A 14766-nucleotide genomic window follows, 5' to 3' on the forward strand; every position below is an offset into this window, starting at 1 on the left:
ATTTTAATTAATAAACAAAATATTTTATTTCATAACAGCAGACCCAATTTTTTTGAGGTTTACGACTACCAATACTCAACTCCGTAGCCTTTTAATTTCGAAAATAATCCGGAAGACAAGGGAACTCCTGGATCAAGTATTGGGAGAACTAACCGCATTTGCATTACATGGAGAGGAAAACCTCGAAAACCTTCACGGTTAGCCTGACATCAAAAGGAAACTCTAACCCATGATCCATCTACCATTGAGAATATTTTACGTCTGAACAGCGGTCGGTGCAAGCCATTGCTGGGATTGGAACCCGGTTCACGTTTAATTTCTGATTAAATTACTTCCACCTGGAATTTTAATTCAAAAATTGATAAATTTTGGAACATTGTTAACTACCCTACAAAATGTAGTAAAAATGAAGTTTCAGTTAATTTATAATTTAAAAATCAACGGCACATTTTAATTAATGAATAAAATATTTTATTTTATAACAGCCGTTGAACTGCCGACCCAATTTTTTTTATTTGTGGGGGGGGGGGGAGGTTTACGAGTATTAATGCTAAACTCCGCAGCCTTGAATTTTGAACCTAATCCAGAATACAAGGGAAGACTTGGATCAAGTATTGGGAGGAATTTGCATTTGTGGAGTACTTTTTGATGGAACTAACCCGCGTTTGCGTTACATGGAGAGGAAAACCACAAGAACCTCCCACGGTGAGCCAGGCAGCAAAGGAATATAAAATTTATATTTCTTTGATAGGATTTACATCAAGCACCATATATGGATTTATTTTCAGACTAATCGATCGTTTAGCAATCATTTTTTATTTCAATTTATAACCATCGTTGAACAGCTGACCCAACTTTGGGTTTACGTCTACCAATGTTCAACTCCGTAGCCTTGTAATTTTGAACCGGTAATTTTTGTCAGATTATGCGGGATCCAACGCGAACAAATTTTTTTACGCTCAAATGTTCATGCAATATTTTATTGATGCTAGTCATACTAATGTCCAAAGACGCCTCTATCTCACGGTATGTCACATGACGATCTTGCTTTATCAGTTCACGCACAGCATCGATCTTTTCTGGCACAACAACGGATTTTGGACGACCTGCACGGGATTCGTCCTGGATCAGACATCGACTACGATTAAATTCGTTATACCAATTTTTTGCAATGCTGTAGGATGGCGCTTTATCGCTGAATAAAGAATTAAGTTCATCGAAGCACTCTTGTCTTGACAATCCACGTCGAAAGTTATGAAAAATAATGGCACGAAAATGTTCGATTCAATTCCATTTTTTGAAAGAGAAAAACTTTTCAATTTACTGTCAACAACACAAATGAAGCTATAATGGTAAATCGTCTGCTGAATTTATGTTTAAAAATATCAAAGTTTCGATTAAAATAGTCTGCAGTCGCCTAGCAACACTTACTGTTGCCAAGGCCAGAAATTTAAATAGCAACCCTCGTATTAAGACCTTATAAGCCCATGGTAGATAACCTATTGAAAAACAATTTCCAAAGCAGCATTTTGTGCATATTTGATAAATCTAGGCATTTATTTCTAAGTTTAAAATATTAAAACATATTGTACACCCAATTAAGGAAATCGTTAGCACACTTAAACCTTACAACGAAACAAGTTAACTGAAATTTTACTGAAAAACGAAAATTATCAATTCCGCCATTGTTTATCCATGCTCGGAAATCGTTACCGTATCTGAAAAAAAAATTAAAACGAATATTAGCTATTTTTAACCCATAAACAAGCTCGAATTTGACCTCCAAGCCTAAACCAACAAAAAACATTTTATCCTGAGATAAAGCACCCACCAAGAATAGGTTACAACCAAAACAAGTAAAAAAAACTGTCTAAATTTCGTCTCCCCCCCTGTCAAAAAAATCGTTAACTATCCCACTCAAAAAAAAAACTATGGCCAAATAGTCTTAGCTTAATTTTTTGCTTACAAAACACGATTAGAATTTTCTTCTAAACAATAGCCCTTTGTTTTTAAATAGTTACTCCATACCGCTAAAACAATATGGAAATAGTTTATTTTTAACCAAGAATTTTCCCTACAAACCACTGTGGGCCAGAAGACCATGCATGATCTTTGGCCAAAAGTCAATTTTCAACTAAAATATGTGTAAGCAGTTTAATATAGCCCAAATTAAGTATTCATAATCATTCCAAACATTAGAATTTACTTTTTGGACCGACGAGAGTACAATGCAGTGAAAAATATGTTAAAAAACATTTTTTTAATGTAACTTTTAAAATTAAATTTCAGAAATATGCATAGGAATTTCACTTTACTGTTGCATTTTTATCAGAGTAATTAGTCTGAAATTATAGAACATTTTTTCAATTTGTTGGATTAGTTAATACTCTTGATAAACTTATAGTTTATATCTTATCATTTGACATTTTACAATGTTTGAATCATTTTCGAAACTTATCTCTAAAAAGTTCCACGAGGTAATTAGCTAGACTTTTTTTGTTGTCTTCTTTGATGTTTCTTCTTTCGAAAAAGCCTGCCCCATTTTGCCCATATTGCAAAGGTGGTCTAAACATAACGAAAAAAAAATTATGTTTTTTTTTCATGTTTCCGCGTTATTTTGTAATATTACTTCGGAATTATAATTTGCTTTTCATTTTTAATGTAAAATTACGAAAATTATTATATTTTCATTGCTATATTTAATTATTTAAACGTACTATATTATTTATTTATTTTGCTCGCCATATTTCAGCCGCTATTTTGTTTTATTTTTTTGGTATTTTTAGTGTATTTCAAATTTCGAAAAAAATTTCATCGAATTACTAAATTTGGCCACGAAACCTAGGCCACGATGCTGGCCCACTGTGCAAACGTTAAATTTTTATAGGAAATCGTTGACCCACCTAATTTTTTGTTAGCCTGTCAGACAAAAATCGAAAAGTCTAATCAATATTTATTGAGAACTTTTTAAGTTACTCTCCTTCTCCCTGTTTTAGGGAATTTTGTAACTTGTGCTCCTGTAAATACTTATTACAATTCTAGATTTGATTTCTAGATTTGATCTATTTGATTTCGAGTTATTCATTTTTTTTTTGCAATTTCAGGTTGTTGATGTTGCCTTTATTTAAGAGGAAAGAGAAAGCCTTAGATATGCGACTATTTGACAATCTGCTCCAGGTGAGGAGACAGTAGCTATTATTTTAACAATAAATTGCTCGAAAAGTCAGAAAAAGACGAATTTATGAAAAGATAAATTTAAAATGTTTTTTTATTCCTGCCATGCTAATAAGTTGCTCCATATCTAACTATATAACTCGTATGCAAACATAAGATTTCGAAAAAAATCATAGGCAAATGGTCGAAAAGCGATGAATAAATTCATAAAAAATGCATAGTGACAGATTTTAATTTGTATTAAAACCTTCCTTAGCAATATCAAAAAGTGATAATTCAACTTCCTATTCGCATGTAATATCAGATATCTAATAATAAAATTCTGATATATCATGTTATAATAAAAAAATCAAAATAAAAAATAATATTTTCAAAAACCACGTTTTTGTAGTGGAAAAAAATAATTAAAAAATAAAAATTTGAAAAACGAAAAACGTGGGGTGCATGAAATACATAACAGTAATGTTATATTAGTGTGTGTATGTGTGCCCATGAGAATATGTGTATGTAAGTCTGTAATTGTATCTGAATGTGGATGTGTTTGTGTATATGCGTGTATGTGGGTGTGCATGTGTATGAGTAAGAAAATTTGTATATGTACAGTTATGTATTTCATGCACCCGACGTTTTTTGTTTTTCATGTTTTTATTTTTTAATTATTATTCTCCACTACAAAACCGAGATTAATAAAAATATTATTTTTTATTTTGATTTTTTTTAATCACTTCCAAAGTCTCTTTTCACTCACTGTACACAAAACTTTTCAACTGACATGTGACACTCATTTGAAATAATCGAATCGACAACAAAATACAATCGCGAAAATATGAATTTTTCTTTAATTTTATTTTACTTTGTATGCCTTTTTTCTCTTCATTTTCATGAATTGTCATCCAATTCTGTACTATGTGCCAAATTTGAAGTCTGTAGCTAGTCGGGAAGTTAGTTTAAAATCGATTACAAAATTTCATCCGAACAGACATGCACGAAGGCAAGTTAATGTAAACGTGGTAAAAACTATAGAAAATTGACTAAAAATAATCAGTAAACGACGTCGAATCATTATTGAATGACTCAAATTAAATGTGTCGGAATGATAATTCGAAGTTCAAGCGTCGCAATCTCATATAAAATAATATTGGAATTTCAAAATCCATGAGGAAATGATCAGTAAACGACATGGGTTAGTCGCTATTCAGCGTGTTAGATCAACAACTTCTAGACAAAAGGTCTCGGCATGGATCAATTTAGTTCTCAGACATAAAGAACATAAACTGCGCAGTGGATGAAAAATAGGAACGATGTCACTGCGTTCGGGCTACTAACAAGGGAGACTAAGGAGGTGTGACTCGACAATTTTGAAATAAACTAGTTGGATGTATGCCTTGGTCTGGACAGACCTTCATGTGTTCGATAGAAGTACAGGTCAACGATGCATGGACGCTATCCTCCCCCCCCCCATGTGAGACTTTTCCGCACAGTATATGAACCAAATTTCAACTTTATCTACGATAACGATCCTACACATAGGCCTCAGTTCGGAACGAATACCTCTAACCGGATGACATACCGCGATTGACGTCCCTGCGATGTCCCCCGATCTGGATCCCATCGAACACATATGCGACGCAAATCGAAGTTCAATTGCTATGAGCTCAAGGCTGCCTTGGTGCATGAGTGGGTGTGGTTGCCACAGTGATTAATAAGCACCCAGGTAAGAAGTATGAAAAACCGATGAGAGAGTGGTGTAACTGTTAAAGGTGATCATACACGCCATTAGACATGTATTTCTCTGACAGGGTGTCGGTCTGCTTCTTTGCTGTACAAATGACCAGTTTCGTTTTTTAGGGTACAGATTTTGCGTATTTTGGTCTAATGTCAAATGATATTTTGGCCAGGTTTGGTTTCATTCTACTTTTTGGTTTTTTTATTGTAAAAGGAAACTATGTCTCATCAAATGTTGTCACCAGTTCATATCACAAAAAAATAAAGTTCGAACAAAATTGGTCTAATACTTTCTGACAAATAGAATTCTAAGTAAGATTTTTTTTTTAAATTCTATCTAGAGAAGAAGGCTATCTTCCATAGACCTAATGTAAATAACTTTCCCAAGGGTTGGGAGACGGGATCTGTGTATAAAGGAAAAGACAGCATTTAGAGGCACAGGCGATGAAGATCTTCTTAAAACTGGTTTTCGCCCACCTCTCCCAACCGCAGTTGAGATCGGGATCAGGAGGAATGTTTTCGATTCACTTAAAAAATTCCCAAGATGCAACGAAATACGCAAAAAGTTAAATCAACATAAAGGAATCCAAACTTTCGATTGCAAAGAATCCAAATTCGACGAAAAAAAATGTACGTTTTTGTGTCTGATTTCGTAACTTAACTGGTTATCTCGTAACTTAAAATATTGTCTAAACTAATTCTGCGAGGGATAATAATGAATCTAAAGGTGAAAGAAGTTAAACGTTTTTGAAATGTTCATCAGTCAGCGATGATGTGTTTTTAATAACGTTGATTAGCAATAGTTAAGTAACAAATATTCATAAACAGAAATTATGTAGGAAAAATTTATTACAAACGTTAAATAAAATTTTCTCCTTTCTTGACATTATTCAACGCTGTGCTTGAAAACAAGTATAAAGTCGAGCTAAATGTCACCAAATATGAAACACCGCTGTTATAGCTGAATATACAAATTTATTTTCTGCTCGCAAATATAGCGTCTAATTGCTTAACATGACAAGTTTTTCCATATGGATGGTTAACTGGATATAAACAATAAAAAGCTTCGTGAAACCGGAAGAAATTTAGAAAACTTCCGGTGTATCCGTCCGCTTATGTTAAGCCTGCTCACACGTCGCCTCGTAAGCGTAATATTCTAGGAAGCTTTATTGTTTCGATTTGTGTTTAAATTTACGCGTAAATTTTACCACTCATAAGAGTTTTCTGTAATTTATAAATTCAAACAGGTCTTGAGCCAAAAATAAACTTTAAAAAATATGATAGCATAAATAAAGGGCAAGGTTACTTTTATTTTATTTTATAACCGTCGCTGAGCAGCCGACCCAATTTTCCGGTTTTCGACTACTAATGTTCAACTCCGTAGCCTTGTAATTTTGAACCCAATCCAGAAGACAAGGGAACTCTTGGATCAAGTATTTAGAGAAATTTGCCTTCGTGGAGGACTTTTTGATGAAACTAACTAGCATTTGTTTTACATCACGAGAACCTCTTTTATATTAATTTTATATTATATTTATTATATCATGAGAACCTCCCACGGTTAGCCTGGTGGCAAAGGGACTCAAACCCATTATTGGTCTACCACTGAGGATATTTCACGTCAGCTCTGTGGTCGGTGCAAGCCGGATGCGGATTCGTATCGACCTGGGTTCGATGGGGGTTCGCTGGGGTTCGAACCCGGTTCACCTCATTGAAAGGCGAACGCTCTATCCCCAGAGCCATCATGGCTCTAAGTGTAAGGGTAGCCGTGCTGTGAATGTTATCCCTTATTTGACTATATTTGTGTAAAATAGCACCGTTTGTTATTTTTTAGATAGTATTATAGCAGGCTTGAGTAGTTTCCCGAATTTGTCATTTGTTTCATTGACACTTAAGTTGAAAGAACGCGTTATACTTGAAAACACTACAAGTATGATAAAAATGGATGGTGCTTTTTTTTTCAAGCTTGGGCTTAAAAGACAGAAGTTGTAAACCGGAAGTCTTACGATGAATTTTAACCCCCTAGCGCCCATCGCTCTTGCGAAATTGGCATAGTCATTGAAAAACAATTTGGAAAAAAGTTTTAGGTTTTAAAGGAATGATCTCGAGTGAATCTCAAAAAATCAGAATATAATGCGGCTACAGTAAATAGCTACCTCAGGAATCCTGAAAGCTGTGGCAGTAAATAGTGTATTGAAGGGGTTTAAAATCAGCAAAGCAAGAAATTTGAATCTGGAAGCTTGCTAGTCTCGGTCATCTGCACAAATTAAATGTAAATACCATGCAGAAGCCACTCGGTTTAAGTAATAATCCAAACATTTAATTTAAAAATATGAAGGAAAACTCAGATTGCTAAATGACACGAAAATGCTCGTTTAGCATATTGCAAAGGAATACCTTTTGGAGTGAAGTGGTCTTTTATGATGAAAGAAAAAGTTTAGATATATCAGATGGCTGTCAATATTTTTGGCTAATGCGGTACTCCATACTCAACTTACTCTTACTTACTCGAGTAATGTGTAATGCAATTCACTTCATTCTGTTATATTGTTCTTATTATGTCATAATCTATGACTCCACGTAGAAAGAATAGAATTTACGACTGGCGTAGAATAGGTTTGTGAATAAACATCCAAAATACACAAAACATGGTATAACTGCCTTTTCCACTTGACACTAAGGAATTTATATAAAGTGTAATCAGGAAACAGAAATGACGTAAGAATGAGAATATTCTAAAGCATTCTATAAGTAATAAATAATAACATGGAGAAACGAACTCGGGACCTCCGCGTTTCCAGGATAGTGCTTTTAGCCGGTCGGCCATGCCGACACATTCCGTGACAGTATTATAAAAAAAATTATATAAGTCCTTTAGTCTTAAGTAGTATTACTTTCTGAGACTTCATACTCTTTCTCCATCACTGTATCACGCAGAGGAATTTTGAGTGTGTCACTCAGAATTCCTCTGCGTGATATTTGTCTCGCGTATTGTCCTTCCATGCGTTAATCCTTCCAAATTGAGTCCCGCAGTGAGCTGATCGTGAAGACACGGTTCCCAGTAGAACACTGAAGTCAGGCGTCACTGGCTGAGGTCAGTAAGAGTGTGAGAGACCATTTTGATCAGCCTGCTTAGAGACAGAAAATGCGCTTTATCGGTTCTCGTTAAACTGTTCTACCGTAAAATGGCCCCGCAGTGGACTAATCGTTAAGACACGGTTCCCAGCAGATCACCGAAATCAAGTATCACTGGCTGCGGTCAGAGTGAGGGTGCGTGACCACTTGGATCAGTCTGCGTAGGGACAGAGGGAGTGCGGTATGGGTCCTCGTTAAACTGTTCTACCGTAAAGTGCTCGACTTCACGTGCAGATCGTCGGGCTACCGATGCAAGGGTGCCATCTCCTCTGCAGAGGATCAAAATTGTGATGGCATGTCTTCGGATCATCCTCAGGGATGTTTCCCAGACAGTCGGCAATAGCCCATTGTGCAGCTCTAGTGCGATGTAAAGGAACTACAACTACAAATCTACCGTAAAATGATCCACTTCGCGTGCAGGTCGTCGGGGGATCAAATCAGTGGAGCCATCCCCTATGCAGAGGATCAAAATTACGATGACATGTCTTATTCCTCAGGGATGTTTCTCAAACCGTCGCCAATAGCCCATTGTGCAGCTCTACTTCGACTTAAGTAAAGTACCTACCTATTTATTTATATTTGGTCTATACGGGAATGAGATCGCTAACTCGCTGGCAAAACTTGGCACAAATGAACCTCTGCCGGAAAGATTGGCACTCACATCCTCGGAAATTCACTCCATTAGAAAGAAAGGTGTCCAGCTAGTCTGGAAGACTCCCCCGGTGCATATCTGGTACTCTGGGGATAAGCCGGATTGTGCTTTGACCTTCAGAGGTAATAGAGGCTATCAGACCGCGCTCACTAGATTCATCAGCGGTCACATAAAGTGCATGAGGTATGAACAGCAGCAGATCCCACCTGCAACAAATGTTTTTCCAGTGCAGCCAGCCCGGCCCACCTCCTTAGCTGTGTGGATTTTGAAAAGGAGGATTTTCTGCCCGACCCGGCCTTGTTTTTTGATTTCCTGGGGGTGAATGGACTCATGGACCAGTGGGGATGAGAAATAGCAACAACACCTACCTATTTAGCAATTTTTTTATAACATAATAAAATTTTATAGGGATTGGCTTATTTTTGGGAGAGTTATTGCTGTTTTTGTAATTTTTCCTTAATTTATGATAGCCAGTATTATTGTGGAATAATATAATTATGAAGAAAGATACTTTTGAAGAAATTTTACTCAGCGTTAATTCTTTCACTTACGTTATCACGAGGGAGGGGCGTTAATTCTTTCACCTTTCACTAACGTTACTGGTAACAGTGCAAGAATTGTTAATATATATCATGCTATTAGAGAAATATGAGTTTTTGAAAATGCACCACTTTACTGGATTCTGTTATGGTGCTGTAGCTTTTTTTCCCATAAAAATCTTATGTCAGAAAAGTTTTCAAGATTTAACTACCATAAACAAAAGTTTAAATTATCTTGATACCAAGGACTTTTTTTTTCATGTTCTGGTATTTATGAAATAAATGAATAAATAAGAAAGAAGTTATAACCCAAACCAAATTTAGAGAATTTATAACCAAAAAAAAACAGATATTTGAATTCCGTCTCCATTTATTAAATCGTTTTGGGAAATCATTCACCCATCAAAAATTTTTGTTAGCTACCCCGCTTAAAAAATTTGTGGTTAGGAGACATTTTAGCTAATTTCTGAGCTACAAACCAAAATCCTTACTTTTTTCACAAGCATTTTCACAAGCATCCATATTACGACACCATTAGCCTAATGAGCAACGTTGAATTTTTTTCTAATCACACAAGTTTGAATTTTACTTTAAAATGTATGTTTTCTTCTCAACCAAAAGCTTTTAACTTCAACAGCTAATAAAAAGTAATGGATGAAACAAGCTATAAATAATTTTTGACTATAAATGCACAAGTTTTAAATTAGCCTTCAAATGGTATAGAAAATCGTTGGAACAGCATAGTCGGTTTTTTGCTTATTTTCAAACATTAGAGTAAGTAATTTGGAAAAAAAGTCATAATTCTTTTTGATAATAGTTTTGATTTAAATAACTGTAGTAATATTTTAAAAAAGTTATTCAAAATATACTTTTTGTTACAGGGTCTGTCACAAAAGGAGTTAAATCTGTGGAAAAGTTTGATACGTTGCCAACACAAATTAAAATTTAATAAGAAGTGATCAGAAGAAGTTGTAGTATCTAATGCGAAATTGATGGATTTGAGGTGAAAGTTGACATCTTCGATAACATCTTCCTCAACATGGGTGTTCAGCTGCTGTAACGAAAGTCTACTAAGACATCCGTCCTCTACCGAATCAATTAATTTGAAGATACTAGATAATAGACTAGTCTCTTGGTAATCATCTAGAATCTTGCCCCAGACCAAGACAAGGGTGATGAGCCTATAGGATTCAGGCAATCTTAGATATCTCTTTAGTTTACCAATAAGGGCGACCACGTTATATAATTTTCCATTATTTTTGGAAAAGTTCCCGCTTTCAGACATTTATTGAAGAACTCCAGTAGCCAACGACGATTGATACAGAAGATATCTCCGAAAAAGTCCACCCGGCGCCTGATTTTAGAGTTAATCCATTGGGAATGGTGGACCACTATTTGCCAAGTTACCTCACCGGTGCATGTTCTAAATCAACCTCCGGAAAATGATGTGACGTAATATTTTCAACAGTGCCCACTAAACCTATTAGTAGTTGAATCATCCTGCTTAGTTTGGACTTGGTCTCAAGCACTCGCATTTGGTAATAGAGAAGATTAGTCGATTGTAAACCATGTTTAAAGACATCTTCTGAACCATACTTTTAGGAAATTTTCTTTTACTGTCTTATACTCTATAGGTTTGTAATACGATGCACACAAAAAATAAGCTGCATCAATGTATAATAGTAATCTTATTATTGACAAAAGGCTCAACGGTAAATCAACATACCTCTTTAGGTTAAGCCTCCTGATTACTATAACAGATCTTATATTTTATTACTATGAATATGCTAAGCCAGTGATGTAATTAAAAAATTATTTTGTGTGTGTTTCATTTTTACAACAGAAGAAAAACATTTTAGCTGAATAGGGAAGTAATTGGGTTCTTTTTAGACATATTTATTGAAGTTAGACTCTACTGTAAAATTTAATTCATAAAAAATTGGTAAAGGGGACAGCTTATTGTGGAAATATATCTTCGCTAAAAAGAGGTGAGTGCTTAGGAGTAAGATATGTAATATCAGCAAGCTAATGCTAAAAACAACAGTTAAAATTAGAAATGGTGAATCTATTAACTAAATTAAAAGGAAAAATACGATATAAAATAAGTTATCGCAGACTAAATTTGCTTTAATTCTAAATATTGGAAGAATAAACTGAGACATCAGTGTTTTGCAAACTGGAGTCTATTTAGCCTGGTTATATTCTGTTAAAAGAAGTTAGATTAATTTTAAATCACCGTTTTTAGTAAATTTTAAAAACAGATTAGTACTAAAATTTATTATTACAAATTCTGTAACAATTCTAATGCTTAAAACAACTGAGGTAAAGGTTTTAGGTAGGTACAAAACATAATTAATTTCACCAATGTCTCATTTATTTTAATGTGAACAATATTGTATGAGACAATGTTACCATTCTCAAAGACTGATTAATTCCTCCCTGGTAACAAATATTAAATGAATTCCAGCAATAATAATGAAATTAATAAAAGATGATAAAAACCGTGATGTAGACTGAAAAACCCTGAGTGAGGAATCCGGTATAAATATAAAGTATTAATGAAATCAAGTACTAATACTGATTGTGCCTTCGAGTACTTATAATTCGATCCTGGTGCGTAGCGTTTTTATTGGTGCTTTTTATTGGGTGGCATTAAAAAGTGCTTATTTTTCCCTTTTCAAAAATGAGAATTTTTCTTTACCACGTCTACTTTCGCGAGGTAATTTGCAAAAGCGTGTTTTTCATATTTTTTCTATTCAATTTTTTTGTACATTTCACACAACCAAAATTCATTTCGGCGTACCGTGGGTCCATAGCTTATGAAAGAGCCAATCATTTTACACGTTGGATGAAATACTTGCGAGTTTGCACGTGCGTCTACTAAGCTGAGATCGGTGAAATTTTTGCACTTTCATGTGCAGCTTTTGCATTTCGCATGATAATCTCCATTTCAGGCTTCATTTTCACCCTCTGATTTGAACCGAAAAACCTCTTGATCTTTCTATAATGGCTAATATAATTAAGAAAAGAGTTCTTTGTTAGAAACTAATTATTTTTGTCATGAACATGTAAAGTCTTTGAAAACAATTTGGTTAATGTATATAGTGCTTAAAATATTCTTTTAATGCTTAAAATTTAACTCTAAAGGTGCTTATTTTTTGTTGAAAGTTTTGGCTACGCACCCTGATGGTCGTAGGTTAGATAACTATTAGAATTATTTTGGTTTCATTAATTGTGGGATATAATACTAATCAAATAACACTAGCTGCAAGAATTTATTAAATAATGATGTTTGTATAGATCAAATATATAGTGTATTAATCATCTTCGTGTAAGACTAATAGTAAACGATCTACCCCTGAAGGAGTTTGTGGATAGGGGTTTCAAACTTCACGTGAACTAAACACAACAAAACTACAGAAAAGTAAAATCGAAACTAAAACGATCGATACACATAGGAAAAATCCCAAAATCGAAAAGATGATAAAAGAAAACAATAAAAATTTAAAGTGATTAAAACATCTAAGTGAATAAAATTAACCAACAGTAAAAGTGTCAAAAATACAGGTAAAAACATATAAAATAAGTAAGGTTAGGTAAAACATCAAATAGTAAAAATATGAAAAATCACATTAAATGCAAATAAGAATAGAATAATTAAAATAGTCGACTAAAAGTTAAAGTGTCCCCCATTCAAGGCTAAGTGCCTCTAAGATTAAAAGTGTTCTAAGGTAAACCAAAGTATCTCTAAAAAGGATAAACACTCAAAGATGATACCAGGTAAGACAGAGGGTGTTCACCAAGATCAAAATTTCATTTCGAATGTCCTACGTGTAATGAAGATTTCAGGTCAAGGGGAGAACATAGTCAAGGAAACGGTAAGTGACGAGGTAAAATACCAAAAGCAAATATTGAAATTAAAACCAGTAAACCAAAAGTTTAAAAAATAAAACCAGATAAAATTAGTCAGGTGTACTCTCAGGTGCAAGCAGATCATCCAGGTTATATTTATAAATCTTATGATACATTAACTATAATAATACTTATAAATAATAACTAAAATAAGTAATAAATAAATATGATTAACATTACGTAACAAAATTATCGTATTCATTTAATATTTATTTGAAATTTTTTATTTTTTTAAATCATTGTTTTTCGTATTTTTTTGAAATTTATTTTCAAAAAAATCCATTTTAAGGGGGCCTAATGGGTGATCGGGCACTGCGAAAAATATATCGAAATATAATATGCCAGGACTAAATTTGAGTTTGCAGTCAAGATTAGATTTAAAACTAGAAAATAATGCATTTTGAATATATTCATGATTTAAATCGTTTGATTTTTTTAAAAAAAATGACTGATTTAAATCAGCTGCGATTTTTTTTTAAAAAAAACATTAACTTAAACAAACTTAATTTTCCTTTCATAACATTTAATATGAACATACTTAGTAAAAAAAATTACTATTTAAGATTAAAATATTTTCATATAATGTAATTAATAAATACATTCTTAAAAGTGTGATTTTTTGAAAAGTCTGATTTCATTGATTATGAATACTCATTGATTATTGATAATCATTGATTTTTAAGGAGCTAATTTTTACTACGAAATAATAAAAGGCATATGCATTGAATTTAAAAAATGTATTGATTTAAATTATTATTTTAAAACAAATAAATCAATAATTTAAACAAATTAAAAAAGATATCGATTAAAAAAAAATTTAAATTAATTATAAAATATTTTTTTCTTCTATAAAATTAATAAATACAATATTTAGGGAGTGATTCTTTTAAACCAGATTTTAATGATAATGAGGATTTTTAACAAAGAAATATCGAAATGGATATGCCTGTAAATTATGATTACAGTGAATGCGAATAAGATGGATATGAAACTTTTAAATTGTAATCCTCCATTAAATATATTTAAAATAACTTTCTGACTAGAAACATATTTCAATTATACCCATTTAGTTTTTTGTTATTTAAAATGCAGTGTTTTTATAGCTTATTAAATCTGAAGTTAGCCTGTATTAAGACTTGCTTAATCCAAAGTGACAATTTTTTTCCAGTTATGTTTTCTGATCTGAACTAATTTACTCTTCATTTGGGTATCCAGTTGAAAAATTGTCTTCCAATTTTTAGCAGTCGTCAGCAAGTTGAGCTTGAAAAATACATCTGCGATTTTTCTCAACTCGGTGATTAGTATATAATAATAACTTCCTCCATTTTTACAAAAAATAATAACTGTTTTAGTTACATTATTTTTAAACAATATTAAGTCTTATTAAAATCTTTTGTCAGATGCTATAGAAGGTAACTTTAAAAAAAAAATCTGATATAAATCAAATAGGTATGATTTTTGCAAACCGCAGCTTCTGGTGAGCGTTGTAATTATTAACTTTTCAGTAGAAGAACGGTAAAAATTCAAACATTTTCTGTGCATATTTTTTTGAAAAAATAATATGCAGAAGTTAGGTTCATATAGATTGGTTTAAAATTCATTTAAATGTTACCACTTTAAAGTAAGGTT

The 14766-nt window shown here is 33.1% G+C and overlaps 1 long non-coding RNA gene across 2 annotated transcripts in view; it reads left to right on the forward strand.

Moving 5' to 3' along the window:
• The window catches only part of LOC147803236 (uncharacterized), a 107340-nt gene extending 93914 nt beyond the window's left edge, over nt 1–13426 (forward strand). For both annotated transcript variants that reach the window (XR_015428934.1, XR_015428935.1), the window contains 2 exons: nt 3105–3177; nt 10107–13426. This is a non-coding gene — a long non-coding RNA (uncharacterized LOC147803236). The remainder of the gene's footprint in view (nt 1–3104; nt 3178–10106) is intronic.
• The last annotated feature ends 1340 nt before the right edge of the window (nt 13427–14766 follow it).

Source organism: Parasteatoda tepidariorum, chromosome 9 (genome assembly GCF_982258835.1).
Source record: "Parasteatoda tepidariorum strain Cologne lab strain chromosome 9, Ptep-v5.0, whole genome shotgun sequence".
Taxonomy (NCBI): domain Eukaryota; kingdom Metazoa; phylum Arthropoda; class Arachnida; order Araneae; family Theridiidae; genus Parasteatoda; species Parasteatoda tepidariorum.